Here is a 12480-nt window from a genome sequence, read left to right as displayed (position 1 = left end):
AGCCACAGTTGTAGGCATAGAAAAGTCCTTGAAACCAGACCACAGGAAACCAGTGACTCCTGAAAGCAAGATGAAGGGTACAGAGCAGCTATCCATCCGTTCCCCTGGGCTCCTTCCACGCTCCTTTCACAACAGTGAAGGTATGTTATTTGTATCAACAATAGGAGGATGTTGATGAGCTTGGCACTCAATATAGACTGGGTTTCCCCAAACCTAAGGAAAACTGGGAAATACCATGGCTCAAATCATCTGTGATTCATTGAAGGCTCTACTATCAAAGGTAAGGTCTTGTACAAATGCATCACTAAAATGTCCAAGGCATTCTTGCCTGTGACATGATTTCCCTTAATATCCAAAAGACTGCTTTTCCTGCAGACCAGAGTGTGCTGAGTCCAACTTTTTCCTGACTTGCTGGGGAAAGGAATAGGGAATTTCCAGGGGAACTTTTACCTTTGAAAGCCATCTGGCTCATAGCTGCCTGGCTCTAGAATGCAGCTTCTTACCTCTGCAGACCACTTTGAACTTTTTCAAAGAAAAATTGATTGCTAGAAGCCTTATCGTAAGGAAACAGAACCATATAACAATAATAATAAACAATGATAAATCCCAAACTACATCCTCATGTGTGAAAGGATTTTTTTCTTCTCCTTAAGCAGGACATAACTGATAAAGTAGTAAAAAGTCATGCCATCCCTCATTACTTATCTGAATGAATATTTATTTAGTGGTCATTTACTAAATAGTTCTCATACTGATTTAAACAATGCATTTAATTTTTAATTTTGCATTTTGTTGTTCCTCATAATGAACTTGGTATGAAGGAGTCCAGGTTCAGTTCTGCAACATGCCTTATATACCTGCTACATGCTCGGAAATGTAAAGCTTCAGATGAAGTTTTCCATCCTGACAAGGTGGTAAACTGATGCTCAGTGTCATCAGTCTCCCAAACTGAGCTGAGAAATGTCACAGTGAAAAGGAGGTAGATGATAAACAAGACTGAAAAGCCACATGTGGAGTACATGGAGCTGACTCCCAGAGTTGGAACAGAAGAGACTGGGTGTTGCCGAGTGAGAAGTACCTACTGAGAAGGTTCTTGGGGTGGCTGTAGGCCTTCTTGGATGTACTGGCTGGATCATTTCCAGTCAAAGGTCTAAAGCACCTATTAGAGGTGACACTGTCACAGCAGAACAGCCCTGATGAAGACCAGTCGTGGGCAAAACAGACAAGCTGTTTCCTCCTCATTCTTCCCTCACCTCTGCCATGGCCACACCAAAAGACCAAGAGAAGCATCTTTTGGGAAAGGGCAGTGCTGGGCTGAGGTGCAGGGAGGATCTCTGACAGATGAGACACTGGAAGTTGAGGGCACAATGTGAGGCGCTTGACCTCACATTACAGCGGGCTCCATCACAGGCCATTATCATTGGCTATAATGAGATAAGAGTCCCTCCTTCATTGCCTAAATGAATTTGGCCTGTTTGAAGGCCTCGTCTCCTGCTCAGGTCCACACAACTAGCTAAGTATACCAGCTGAGTGCAATATGTTAGCTTCCTTATCAAATAACAAGATAGCTGATGAACTGAGCACTTATTGCCTTATGTATTTTGACACTAAATTGGTTGGTGCATGTATGTGTAGGAGCAAACTAATAACTCTATGAGTTTGTAGTTGGGAGCAGAGATTCCTTTTACAAAAGACAGGTTAAGAAGAGGAGAAAAACAAGCTTATTAATGTGGATATTTCAAACATGCATAGGAAGACATTTATAAAATGAGTAGTTCTAAAAGAGTGGTTTTGAATTTGACCCTATATGGCATCTTCCACAAAAGATATGACAAGACAAAGGAAAAGGACTTTTGGTGTTTATAGCAGCATCTCAGGGGCAAACAACACCTATTAGCATCTCAGCAGCAAACAAATTGTTGCTGAAGTCGAATTAGTAAAACTTGCCAATGCCTTTCCACTGCACCATCTCCAAGCCCATAAAAGTCCACATTTGTCTGCAGTAAATGACCTTTGTTCTCCCTGGCAGAGACAATTTTATAAGACCCTTAAGGAAATAATGAAGGTAGTTCTAAGAGGAAAGCTACAAGTGCCCACATTAAAAATTTGGAGAAATCTCAAAGAAATAACCTACTAAATGACACATCATAATATCTTTTTTAGAAATCAAGAATAAGTCAATCACCTGAAATTTTAAAAAAATCAGAGAACACACACACACAATAGAGCACAACTTATGAAATGGAGTCTAGGAAAAAATGCAAAGAACTAATCAAACTGAGTTGTAACTTTGAAAAACTGAAGAAAATCAACAAAGCCTTAGCCAAACTAATGAAAAGAAAATTTAAATTAATTAAATCATGGTCATGAAAAGGAGACATTACAACTGATAGTACTGACATATTCAGAGAACAATTAGGGAATGCTTCAAAAAATATTTGTACTATAATAATTTTGGAAAATCTAGAAAAGAATAAAGTTTTAGACACATGACCAAAGTTGAACCAAGATGTCATTAAAATAATACTAAACAAATCAATGCAGACAATAATATTAAAACAGTAATAAAAAGTTGTGAACAAAGCCCAGAAGGCTATGGTGGCTCTCAGTCTAGTCTAGCTACTTGAAAAGCGGAGGTCAGAAGATCATTGTTTGAAACCAGCTTGAGGAAAAAGAATTTCACAAGGATCTCTCTCAACCAATGGCTGGGTAGGGTGGTGTGCACCTGTTAGCCACAGCATCACAGGGAAAGCACAGTAGGAGGATTGCAGCTCAGGTCAGCCTGACATAAAGTGAATCTGACCTCAAAAATAATCAATGTAAAAAGGGCCTGGAAGTATGGCTCAAGTGGTAGAGTACTCAATGAGCAAGTAGAGCTCCTGAGTTCAATCCCCAGTACTATAAAGTGAATGAATGAATAGCCAAGGACAGGACAGCATCACTGCTGAATGTTACCAGACCTTTAAAGAACTGACTTACAATGTTCCCCAAACTAGTTTTAAGGAAGGAACACTTGCAAATTCACTCTAAGAAGCCTGAATTACTCAGATATCAAAACCAGTAAGGACACACAGCAAAACAATAAGACTTTGGAACAGTTTTCTTGATGATCATAGATGAAAAAAAAATTTATAAAATACGTACAAATCAAATTCAATAATGCATTTAAAAATCATACAGGGCTGGGAAGATGGCTCAGTGGTAGAGCGCTTGCCTTGCATGCCTGAGGCCCTGGGTTTGATTCCTCAGCACCACATAAGCAAAAAGAAAAAAGTGGTATAGTGCTAGCCTTGAGTTGAAGAGCTGAGGGACAGTGCCCAGGCCCAGAGTTCAGGCCCCACGACCAGACCCAAAAAAATAAAAAATCATACAACCTGATAATGTGGTTACATTCCACGAATATGAGGTTGGTTGAACATATGCAAATTGGTAAGTGTAATTATAAGCACATAAATAGAATAAAGGACAGAAATCTCATAATCATCTCAATAGACATAGAAAGAGCTTTTGGCAGAATTGAACATCCTTTCATGATAAAATTCTCAAAGAAACTAGGGCTAGAAAGAGCAGATTTCAACATAATAAAAGCTGTCTATAACAAATCTACAGAAGCATTGCACTGAATGGGGGAAAAACTGAAAGCATTTCCTTGAAGGAAATCAGGAATGGGATAAAAGTGTCTACCTCTCATCACTCTCTTGGATCTTAGGGTTTCAAATGTATCCAATCTCTTATTTAACATAGTACTCAGAATCATAGAGCAATAAGGTAAAAGATATAAATAAAAGGGACACAAATGGAAAAGGAAGATATCAAACTACCCCTATTTGATTCTCTACTTAAAAGAGCCTAATGATTTCACCAGCAGACTCTTAGGCCAACATTTCAACAAAATAACAGCATAGAAAATCAGCTATAAAAATCAGCAGCTTTGCTACACATCAATAATTAATTCACTCAGATGGAAAGCAAAAACATACCACTCACAAAAAAAAGCCAACACCAAATATAAACCTAACTAAGGAGATAAAAGAATTCTACAAAGAAAACTATTAAAACTTTGAAGCTAAAGAAGATACTAGAGGATGACATGACCTTCTTTGCTTATAGATCAGAAGAATTGATATTGGAAAAATTGACATATTACCAAAAGCAAAAGCTATAAATATATATATATATATATATATATATATATATATATGTGTGTGTATGTATGTATGTATGTATTCCATGCAATCTTTGTCAACATTCCAGTGACACTCAATGTCTAGTTTTATGACTGGGGAAGAGATGATCATCTTTGTGTATCAGTTATTATGTGATCTGAGGATAATTACATCTACTATAAAAGGCTGTTTTTAGGAATATAGTTAATATATAGATAAGTGCCACTTCAAGAGAGGCAGTAGAATTCAAGCAGACAGAATACAGCCCTTGAATTTCTTCATGAGACAGAGTTCTAGATTCTCAGATCTAATGGAGGAAACATAGCTGAGCAGATGTGTTCAATAGAATGAGATAAGCAGGAAGAAACATGCATAAATGACAAGGTTGTGGCAGAGTAAGGATAATAGATCAGATCTATCCACTGGAGGCTGGTAAACTGAACCATGTCTTCAGATGTAAGAGTAAATTGATTTATGGTCCCAGCTATAATTTAGGAGGGAGTTAGGATAGAAATCAAGAACTTCTCATTTGACACCAATTTCTTTTTCTTTTTTTTGCGGGGGGTGGGGGTTAGGGTGGTATCTGGTCGTGGGGCCTGAACTCTGGGCCTGGGCGCTGTCCCTCTTCAGCTCTAGGCTAGCACTCTACCACTTGAGCCACACTGCCACTTCCGGCTTTTTTCTTTTTGCTTATGTGGTGCTGAGGAATTGAACCCAGGGCCTCAGGCATGCAAGGCAAGTGCTCTACCACTGAGCCACCTTCCCAGCCCACCAATTTCTTTTTCATATGTTATAATATGTTTTGTTTTCAGGAACCACAAAATAACAATATCATTTTCAGTCTTTCTATGTAGAGTTCTTAGAGAGAAGAAGGATAATAGATAAAATGTATGGATCTCATTTAGAACACATTTCTCATGCCAACTCATCTTTGGAGTAAGATTGGAGCTGCATGGTAGAGTGCTTGCTTAGCACATGGAAGACCCTAGTTCTACATCAAATGCAGAAAACAACCAAACATCTGATTTAAATTTAATATCATATGTTTGGACCATTATTAGCTATAGAAGCTACAATATTCATTCAATGTTTGTCCATTCAACAAATATTTCAAAGTCTTTCATGTGTCAATAACTATTCTAGGTGCTGAAAATATTGAAGTTGATAAGCCAAAATGAAAGACTATAATAAATAAATAAGTAAAGTACTTAAACGTTGTCTCTGCTTGAATGCTATTTATGTTAAAAATTAACCATTATAGTAATACTCATATATTCAAATCTGACTGCTTAAAAATTGTTTTGCTTCAATATCCACTTTAAAATTAAGGTTTCTATCAGGTGCTTGCGGCTCACTCTTATAATCCTAGTTATTTCAGAAGGCTGAGATCTGAGGATCATAGTTCAAAGGCAACTCAAACATCAAAGCCCATAAGACAACTCTTATCTCAAATTTACCAGCAAAAAGCTAAAAGTGAAGCTGTGGCTCAAGTGGTAGAGCACTAGCTTTGAGGCAAAAAGCTCAGGGACAGTACCCAGATCCTGAGTCCAAGCCCTACTACCTACACACACACTCCCTAAAATTAGGGTTTGTTAGGTGTTTTCTATAGCCTCATTGTCTGAGAGAGGCGATTATGAGGAAACTGTGTAATACACATAGTAAATATTTACAGCGAGGAAGTTGAAGGAGAAGTTGAGAGACGAAAGTATTTGCTAGTGACACTATTTGTTATCTAGGCAACTGTAAAGCTTTTCTTGGGCAAATGTGTTCTCTCTTTTATTTTCCCAAGAGCAAAAGAAAAAAAAATGAAAAGAAATGTCAACAAAAGGAATCAGAAACTTCAAGAAATACTTAAGAACCAAGTAGTGAGTGAGGACTGGAAAAAGGGGCAAGGATTTCAATATTTGGGGGTCAGAAAGTTACAAAAAAAAAAACAGATTTTGTTCCATGACTTGAACAAAGTTTTCAAAGCCCTAACTGGTACAGAATACAGGAGAATTTAGGAATGAAAGATTGATATTTAGAGAGTAAAAAAAGCATTCTCAAATGAAGAATGGTAAACCAATTACTTATTTTAAAAGGTAATTCATTTTAAAAGGTAATTAATAAATCCTAGCTCCAGTGGCTCACACCTGTAATCCTACCTATTCAGGAGGCTGAGATCTGAGGATAGTGGTTCAAAGCCAGCCCTGGCAGAAAAGTCCCTATGAGACTCTTATCTCCAATTAACCACTCAAAAACTGGAAGTGGTTCTGTGACTCAAGTGGTAGAGTGATAACCTTGAACACAAAGAGGCTCAGGGACAGCACCCAGGCCCTGAGTTCAAGCCCCACAATCGACCAAAAAAAAAGGTAATTAATGGAAATTGACCAATTAATTGATTAATGACCATTGATCAACTAATTATTTGAGTGATGACAGTTACCAACAATATTAATCCTTTGATCCTATTCAATGTGTATTTTTCAATTATAGTTACCAACAATAATACTTACACTTAGAGCTGTATGGTTTCCTTAGAAACAAAACAGCCGGGCTCCCACTGGCTCGCGCCTGTAATCCTAGCTACTCAGGAGGCTGAGATCTGGATCACGGTTCAAAGCCAGCCTGTGCAAGAAACTTTGTGAAACTCTTATCTCCAATAAACCACCAGAAAACTGGAAGTGGCGCTGTAGCTCAAGTGGTAGAGCGCTCGCCTTGGGCTGAAGGGCTGATGCATAGTGCTCAGGCCCAGAGTTCAAGGCCCAGGACCAAACAAAAAAAAAATAACAAAACAATTATCAGAGTCCTCATCTGAACTCTCATATAGCCATCCTTGTTTGGATCATGAGACAGAGCACAATTGATTCTGGCGAATACTCATTCCATTATTTCCAACACTGAGCTTGTGTTGTAGCAATGTACATATTGATAGAAGTTCATCCCAGAAGCCAGCATGATTCTATAGTAATTCTATAATTCTATCTGACTAATGTGTACCCAACATTTTACAAACAAACACAATCCCATACGGTCATCTGCAGGCATACAGAGCTCCTGCACTGCCAGCTAGCTTTACTTCCAGTAACCACAGATATTGGCCTACCAGCTCATCTACTACTGCTAACAGGCACCAGAATCATAAGGAGTACCCAGAAAAAGATTGGGTTAGAAGTGAAGTTTCTTTAAAAAAAAATGTGTTGTTTTGTTTTTTGCAGTATGAGGCCCTCAATCCAGGGACAATAAGCACCCTTCAACCCTGTACCACTTGAACCACACCCCCATCTCTCTTGTTTATATACTTGGTTTTGTTTATAACTTTGCATGAGCTCCAAGTAGCTGGGATTACAGGTATGACCACCACACCCAGTTGGTTAGTGAACATTCTTTTTTCTTTTTCGTACTTTTTTTTTGTGAGCAGAAAAACAAGCTGATGTCCTAGGGATAATGAGTCAGTAGTAAAGATATCTTCACTGGCTTGTAGAATATTTAGATGGGGCAAACATTAAAGGAATCTGAATAGGAGCATTTGCCGCTCTCTTTCTCAATAATGATGGCTATTTTTATTAAAATAAAATTTCTTTCCACAATGCATTTTCTATCAAAAATAAGAGAACAAAACAAAGTTCCCATTTTCCCCAAAGAAATGCCTAGTGTAAGGATTAAAGTGCTCATATTAGTGACAGAGGACAGAAGACGAGAGATGTCACCTATTTGGTTTAGTCTGTATACTCAGAAGAATCTGCCTCAAGGTCTCAAGAACTTCTTGTTTCTTTCTAAACAGAAAGAAAAGCTGAACAACTCAGGAACATGTCCACTCTTCTCAAGTCCAAAAATTCTAGTTTTCAAGCCATGTTTTAGGTTATTCAGAAATGCTCAGCTCCTTGTAAAATCAGAGAAATTTCTTAACTGGTCAGCATAAAAAAAGCTACATTGTGTAACTTCCCTTTAGCTGAACCACAAGCAATAACAGCACAAACAGTCACATCCTTACAAAGAAGCAACTGAAAACTCGATTTCCAAAGCTCAACTATGGAGAAAGGGCTAGTTATACAGACAGACAGACAGATAAATATAGATAACTATCTAGATATAAATAATAAGTCGTGATACAGATAATGATAGATATCAATCCAAATAGATAATCTATATCTATATAGATAGTAAATATTTATATATACCTACAAAGAGTGATAGATCTATACATCTAGATCCATATAGATTATCACTCTAGACAATCTGTATCAATAGAGATATCTATCTAAATTATACATTATCTATCTAAATATTTATAACTCTATAGTGCTATCTAGATCTAAATAGTCTACATCCTACAGGTAGTTACCTCTCTCTCTCTCTATATATATATATATATATATGTACATATATATATGTATGTATTTTCTGATATGGGCTATCCCTTTCTGTAAGGTATAAAATCAGTAAATAATAGTTACTTAGTGATTATCACATGTAAGACACTAGACTGCTTTTTCTCTGGAAAATACTATTATTATTCTCCTTTTACAGGGGAAGAAAATAAAGCTTAGAGAGTCTGTTGTAAGGTTAATATATTTAAAAGCCCAGATTCAAAGGCAGATCTGTTCAACAGCAGCCTTTACATGTTTATCATCTCTCCCAAATACCATGGACAGTTGGCCTAACTGGTGTTGCTCTTTTCTCTTTCTGTTTGTTTTAACTATTGCCTTTAAAACCACTTTTCTCAAATGAGTGCCTTAGAATCAGGTCATTTCCTGATGGGGGACTCATGAGGTCATTTGTAGCCACTGACCAATTGTAAGGACTTTTACTTTAATTCTGAGTAATATGAGAAGTCATTGAAAAGGTTTTTTTTAAAGAGTGAAATGGCAAAATCTGGTTTGGGGGAGGCAAGAATTTGAATTTGTTCATTGCTTTATCCCTAATACCTAAACAGTAAGAGGCTCACACGAAGTAAAATTTATTTATCAGAAGTTAAATAGGGAAATACAAAGTTAAGAATGGGAAAAGGAAGGAAGGAAAGAAGGAAAGAATCTTTATCATACTTCTCTATAGGTGATAAGATAATTATTCTTTTCTCTTGTTTTTGCCAGTTGTGGGGCTTGAACTCAGGTGTTAGTATTATGCTCATCTTTGGTCCTCAGCTCCACCCAGACCTGAGCCCCTCCCTCTCTCCGCCCAGATCCACCTGGGCTCCTGTCTACCTCACTTCCTACCCTCAGACCCCTCCCGTCACCTGGATGGTGCTGATGCCGTGTGCTCCTTCTTGGGCTAGGGGTGTGGTTCAGGCCCTAGAGTGCCTGTCTAACAAGCACATGGCAAAACCATGAGCTCAAATCCCAGTACTACCAAACAAACAAAACTCTAAAATTAAATACAAAACAAAAAATACAACAAAGGAAAGGTTCATGACTTAATGTTAACTACTCCCCCATAATCTCACAGACAATACTAAATACCCACTAAGCATCAAAAGTCTGGTCTTCCACAGTTTAGTGAATATGAATTGTGCCAGGAAGAGTTTCATGAAACTGTTCTGACTCATCCAGGTGTTTCTGCTGATAAGGAAATGCATTGCCATTTCCTGCTGGAGACATCAAGACACCCTTTTCAGTCCTATTTGCAAATGGGTGGAGAGAGAACAATCTTGCTGTAAAGGAAAGAGGAGTGCCAACTCTCTTCACCTTTGCCCAATGTGGGGCCTCATTTGCATGTCAATAGGAAAGGAGTCTCAAAAGAGAAAAAAAAATCAGAAATGAAGACAAGCTACCCAAGAGGAAGCAGTCAATAAAGGCCATTATCAAGAAGGCAAACTGCAATATTGGTTGCAAAAACAATGTTTAAGAATGAGTATTTGCTTTATTTTAAAAATATTCTTGGTGGATATAATATTCATACATATTCATAAGGTAAAATGTGATGTTTTCATTCATCTTTATATTGAGGAGTGACCAGACAAACTGAGAGCATGTAGCACATCCATCTTTAACAAAAAGTTGTTTATATTATTTTTTAATGTGACAAATGGACCTTGTAATGGGAAGAACACATTTTTGCCAGCAAAAAATCGTCCTCCTCCCTGTGAAACTCCCCACAATACAAATTTTTGCTTCCTCAATCCAGAACGAGTGACTCATCTACATAGCACAACTGGCAACTTTCCTCTTCCCACAAACTCAAGTGCCTCTGATAGAAAGCAAACCAGTAACTTTAAAAGGCAAGTGTTCTTTCAGGAGTATTAGCCAGAGGGATTTTCCTGAGAAATGACATTGGCAGGAAGTATGCAAGAACACAGAGTCACGTACAAATCTGTCCAGGGATTCAGCTTGCCACACCAGTCAGATCACCTGACTGGTTTGAGAGTTCAGGACAGTCAGTTAGGTGGCCTGCCACTCTGAGCCAACATAGTCAATGATCGTTTTGTAGGTGTGGTCACAATCTATAGCCTGTTATTGGGAGAATCCAATAATATACTGTTGGCAAGGGCATCTTAAACTGTTAATTCAGCAATAACAAGTTCTTATTACCATTACCATACTAAAGGTCAATACTGATGACTAATCATAAATATAAAACATTGATACCACATATTTACAAAGGGTTATGTATGTAATCCTACCTACTCAAGAAGCTGAGATCTGGCCAATTCAAGGTCAAAGTAGACAGAAAAGGTTGTTAGATTACATCTCTAAAACAGCCAGCAAAAAGTAGGGCTAAAGATGTGGGTCTTAGCAATAGTGTTATCATCCTAGCAAGTATTAGTTATCATGAAAGACAGAGAAAAATCATCATTAAAAAATAGTGTGCAGTTTGGGGTTCTGACTCAAATGCATCTGCTCTTTTTATTTTTTCATTTGCAACTAGTCTGAGCACATGGACTAATATCAAGTCTGCGATAGGTGGCATTCTTTTTATGCAGCCGAAATGGACATCGAAGCAAAATTTACAACCCTACGAGCATGGAAATAAAAACAACAATGATGTAATAGCTTTCTTTAGCTAGTAGCCCATGGTGCTCTAGCTTCTATGTCCCTTTTGGAGCCCCTGAGATGCCCCCATATCCTGCCAAGAAAGTTTACACATTGGGTTAAATCAATATATCGTTTCAAACCCTCACAGTGATGCAAGGAAAGGGCAGGCAGAAAACGTGAAACCTAATGCTCAGCAGTGTGGAGTCCATGTCATTATTAAACACAGCAGAGAGCAGCAACGCTTCATCCCCATTCTCAGGATCCTGATGGGGTCAGAGTATTATAAAATGACCTAAGATTCATTAACAGGAAAATAAAAAAGCACAGGCTTTATTGACCAGTTTTCCGTGGTACCTGAGACCTTCATGAGGGCATGAAGACACAAAGAAGTAGTTAGAGTAAGTTACTTACATGCTAAATTGAGAAGAAAAAAAAAAGAATAGTTGTGAAGAAGTAACACGTTATGTGGGAGTCTCAGATGATGTCATTTTTAACAAGGATGTTCCAGAGTTTTTCGCAGTTTGATTATCTGTCCTTGAGGAAAAGAATCTCCAGATCTTTCTATCCCAGGAGGATGGGTTTCTCAGGGGAACTTCATCTCCTGTTTGTTAGAAACACCAGGAAGAGATCTTTTTCAAGTGTCTTTAAGCTAAATAGTCAAGATGCCACATAGCACATTTTTAACCCCTTCAACCACAATGGCACTCTGACAGGAGATTAAGCAGTACAAATAGATAAAGAAGGAGAAGTATAAAAACACATAGATGGCAGGCTAGTAATGTGACTAGCCAGCAGAGCCTAAGAGCAACGTCGTAGCCACATTCACCCAGAGTAGAGGGCAGAAATGGATTTTTCGAATCCAGCAGCTTTTAAATGCAAGTTTACACTTTTGACTAGCTACAGTAAAGGCACAAAGGTCACCAGATTCTAGCCATCAGATCTGAGGGCCAGAAAGTTCATGTGTGTGTGTGTGTGTGTGTGTGTGTGTGTGTGTGTGTGTGTGTGTGTGTGTGTGTGTGTGTGTTTTCCAGAGAAAAAAATTCAAGGAGCAATATAGAGAAGAATTAAGTAGAAGCAGGTTTATAATGCAAAGTGAAATAAAAGTGCATTCTCCACAGGGTGAGGGGGCAGGCTCTAGAGGGAGCACTAAGTAGGGAGTGGGGGATGTCCCAAGATCTTAAGCTTTTATTGGGGTCTAAAGATGTGGAGGTAGCCAGGCCTAGATAACTAGAATTATGTGTCATCAACTTCCAGATTGGGTATGGGTCCATTCTGCACACATAGCAGGTGGGGAAGTTCATCCTCCTCCTCCTCCTTCTCCTCCTCCTCCTCCTCCTTCTCCTCCTCCTCCTCCTCCTCCTCCT

The sequence above is a fragment of the Dipodomys ordii genome, unplaced genomic scaffold (genome assembly GCF_000151885.1).
Source record: "Dipodomys ordii isolate 6190 unplaced genomic scaffold, Dord_2.0 Scaffold97, whole genome shotgun sequence".
Taxonomy (NCBI): domain Eukaryota; kingdom Metazoa; phylum Chordata; class Mammalia; order Rodentia; family Heteromyidae; genus Dipodomys; species Dipodomys ordii.
This window is presented reverse-complemented; position numbering follows the sequence as displayed.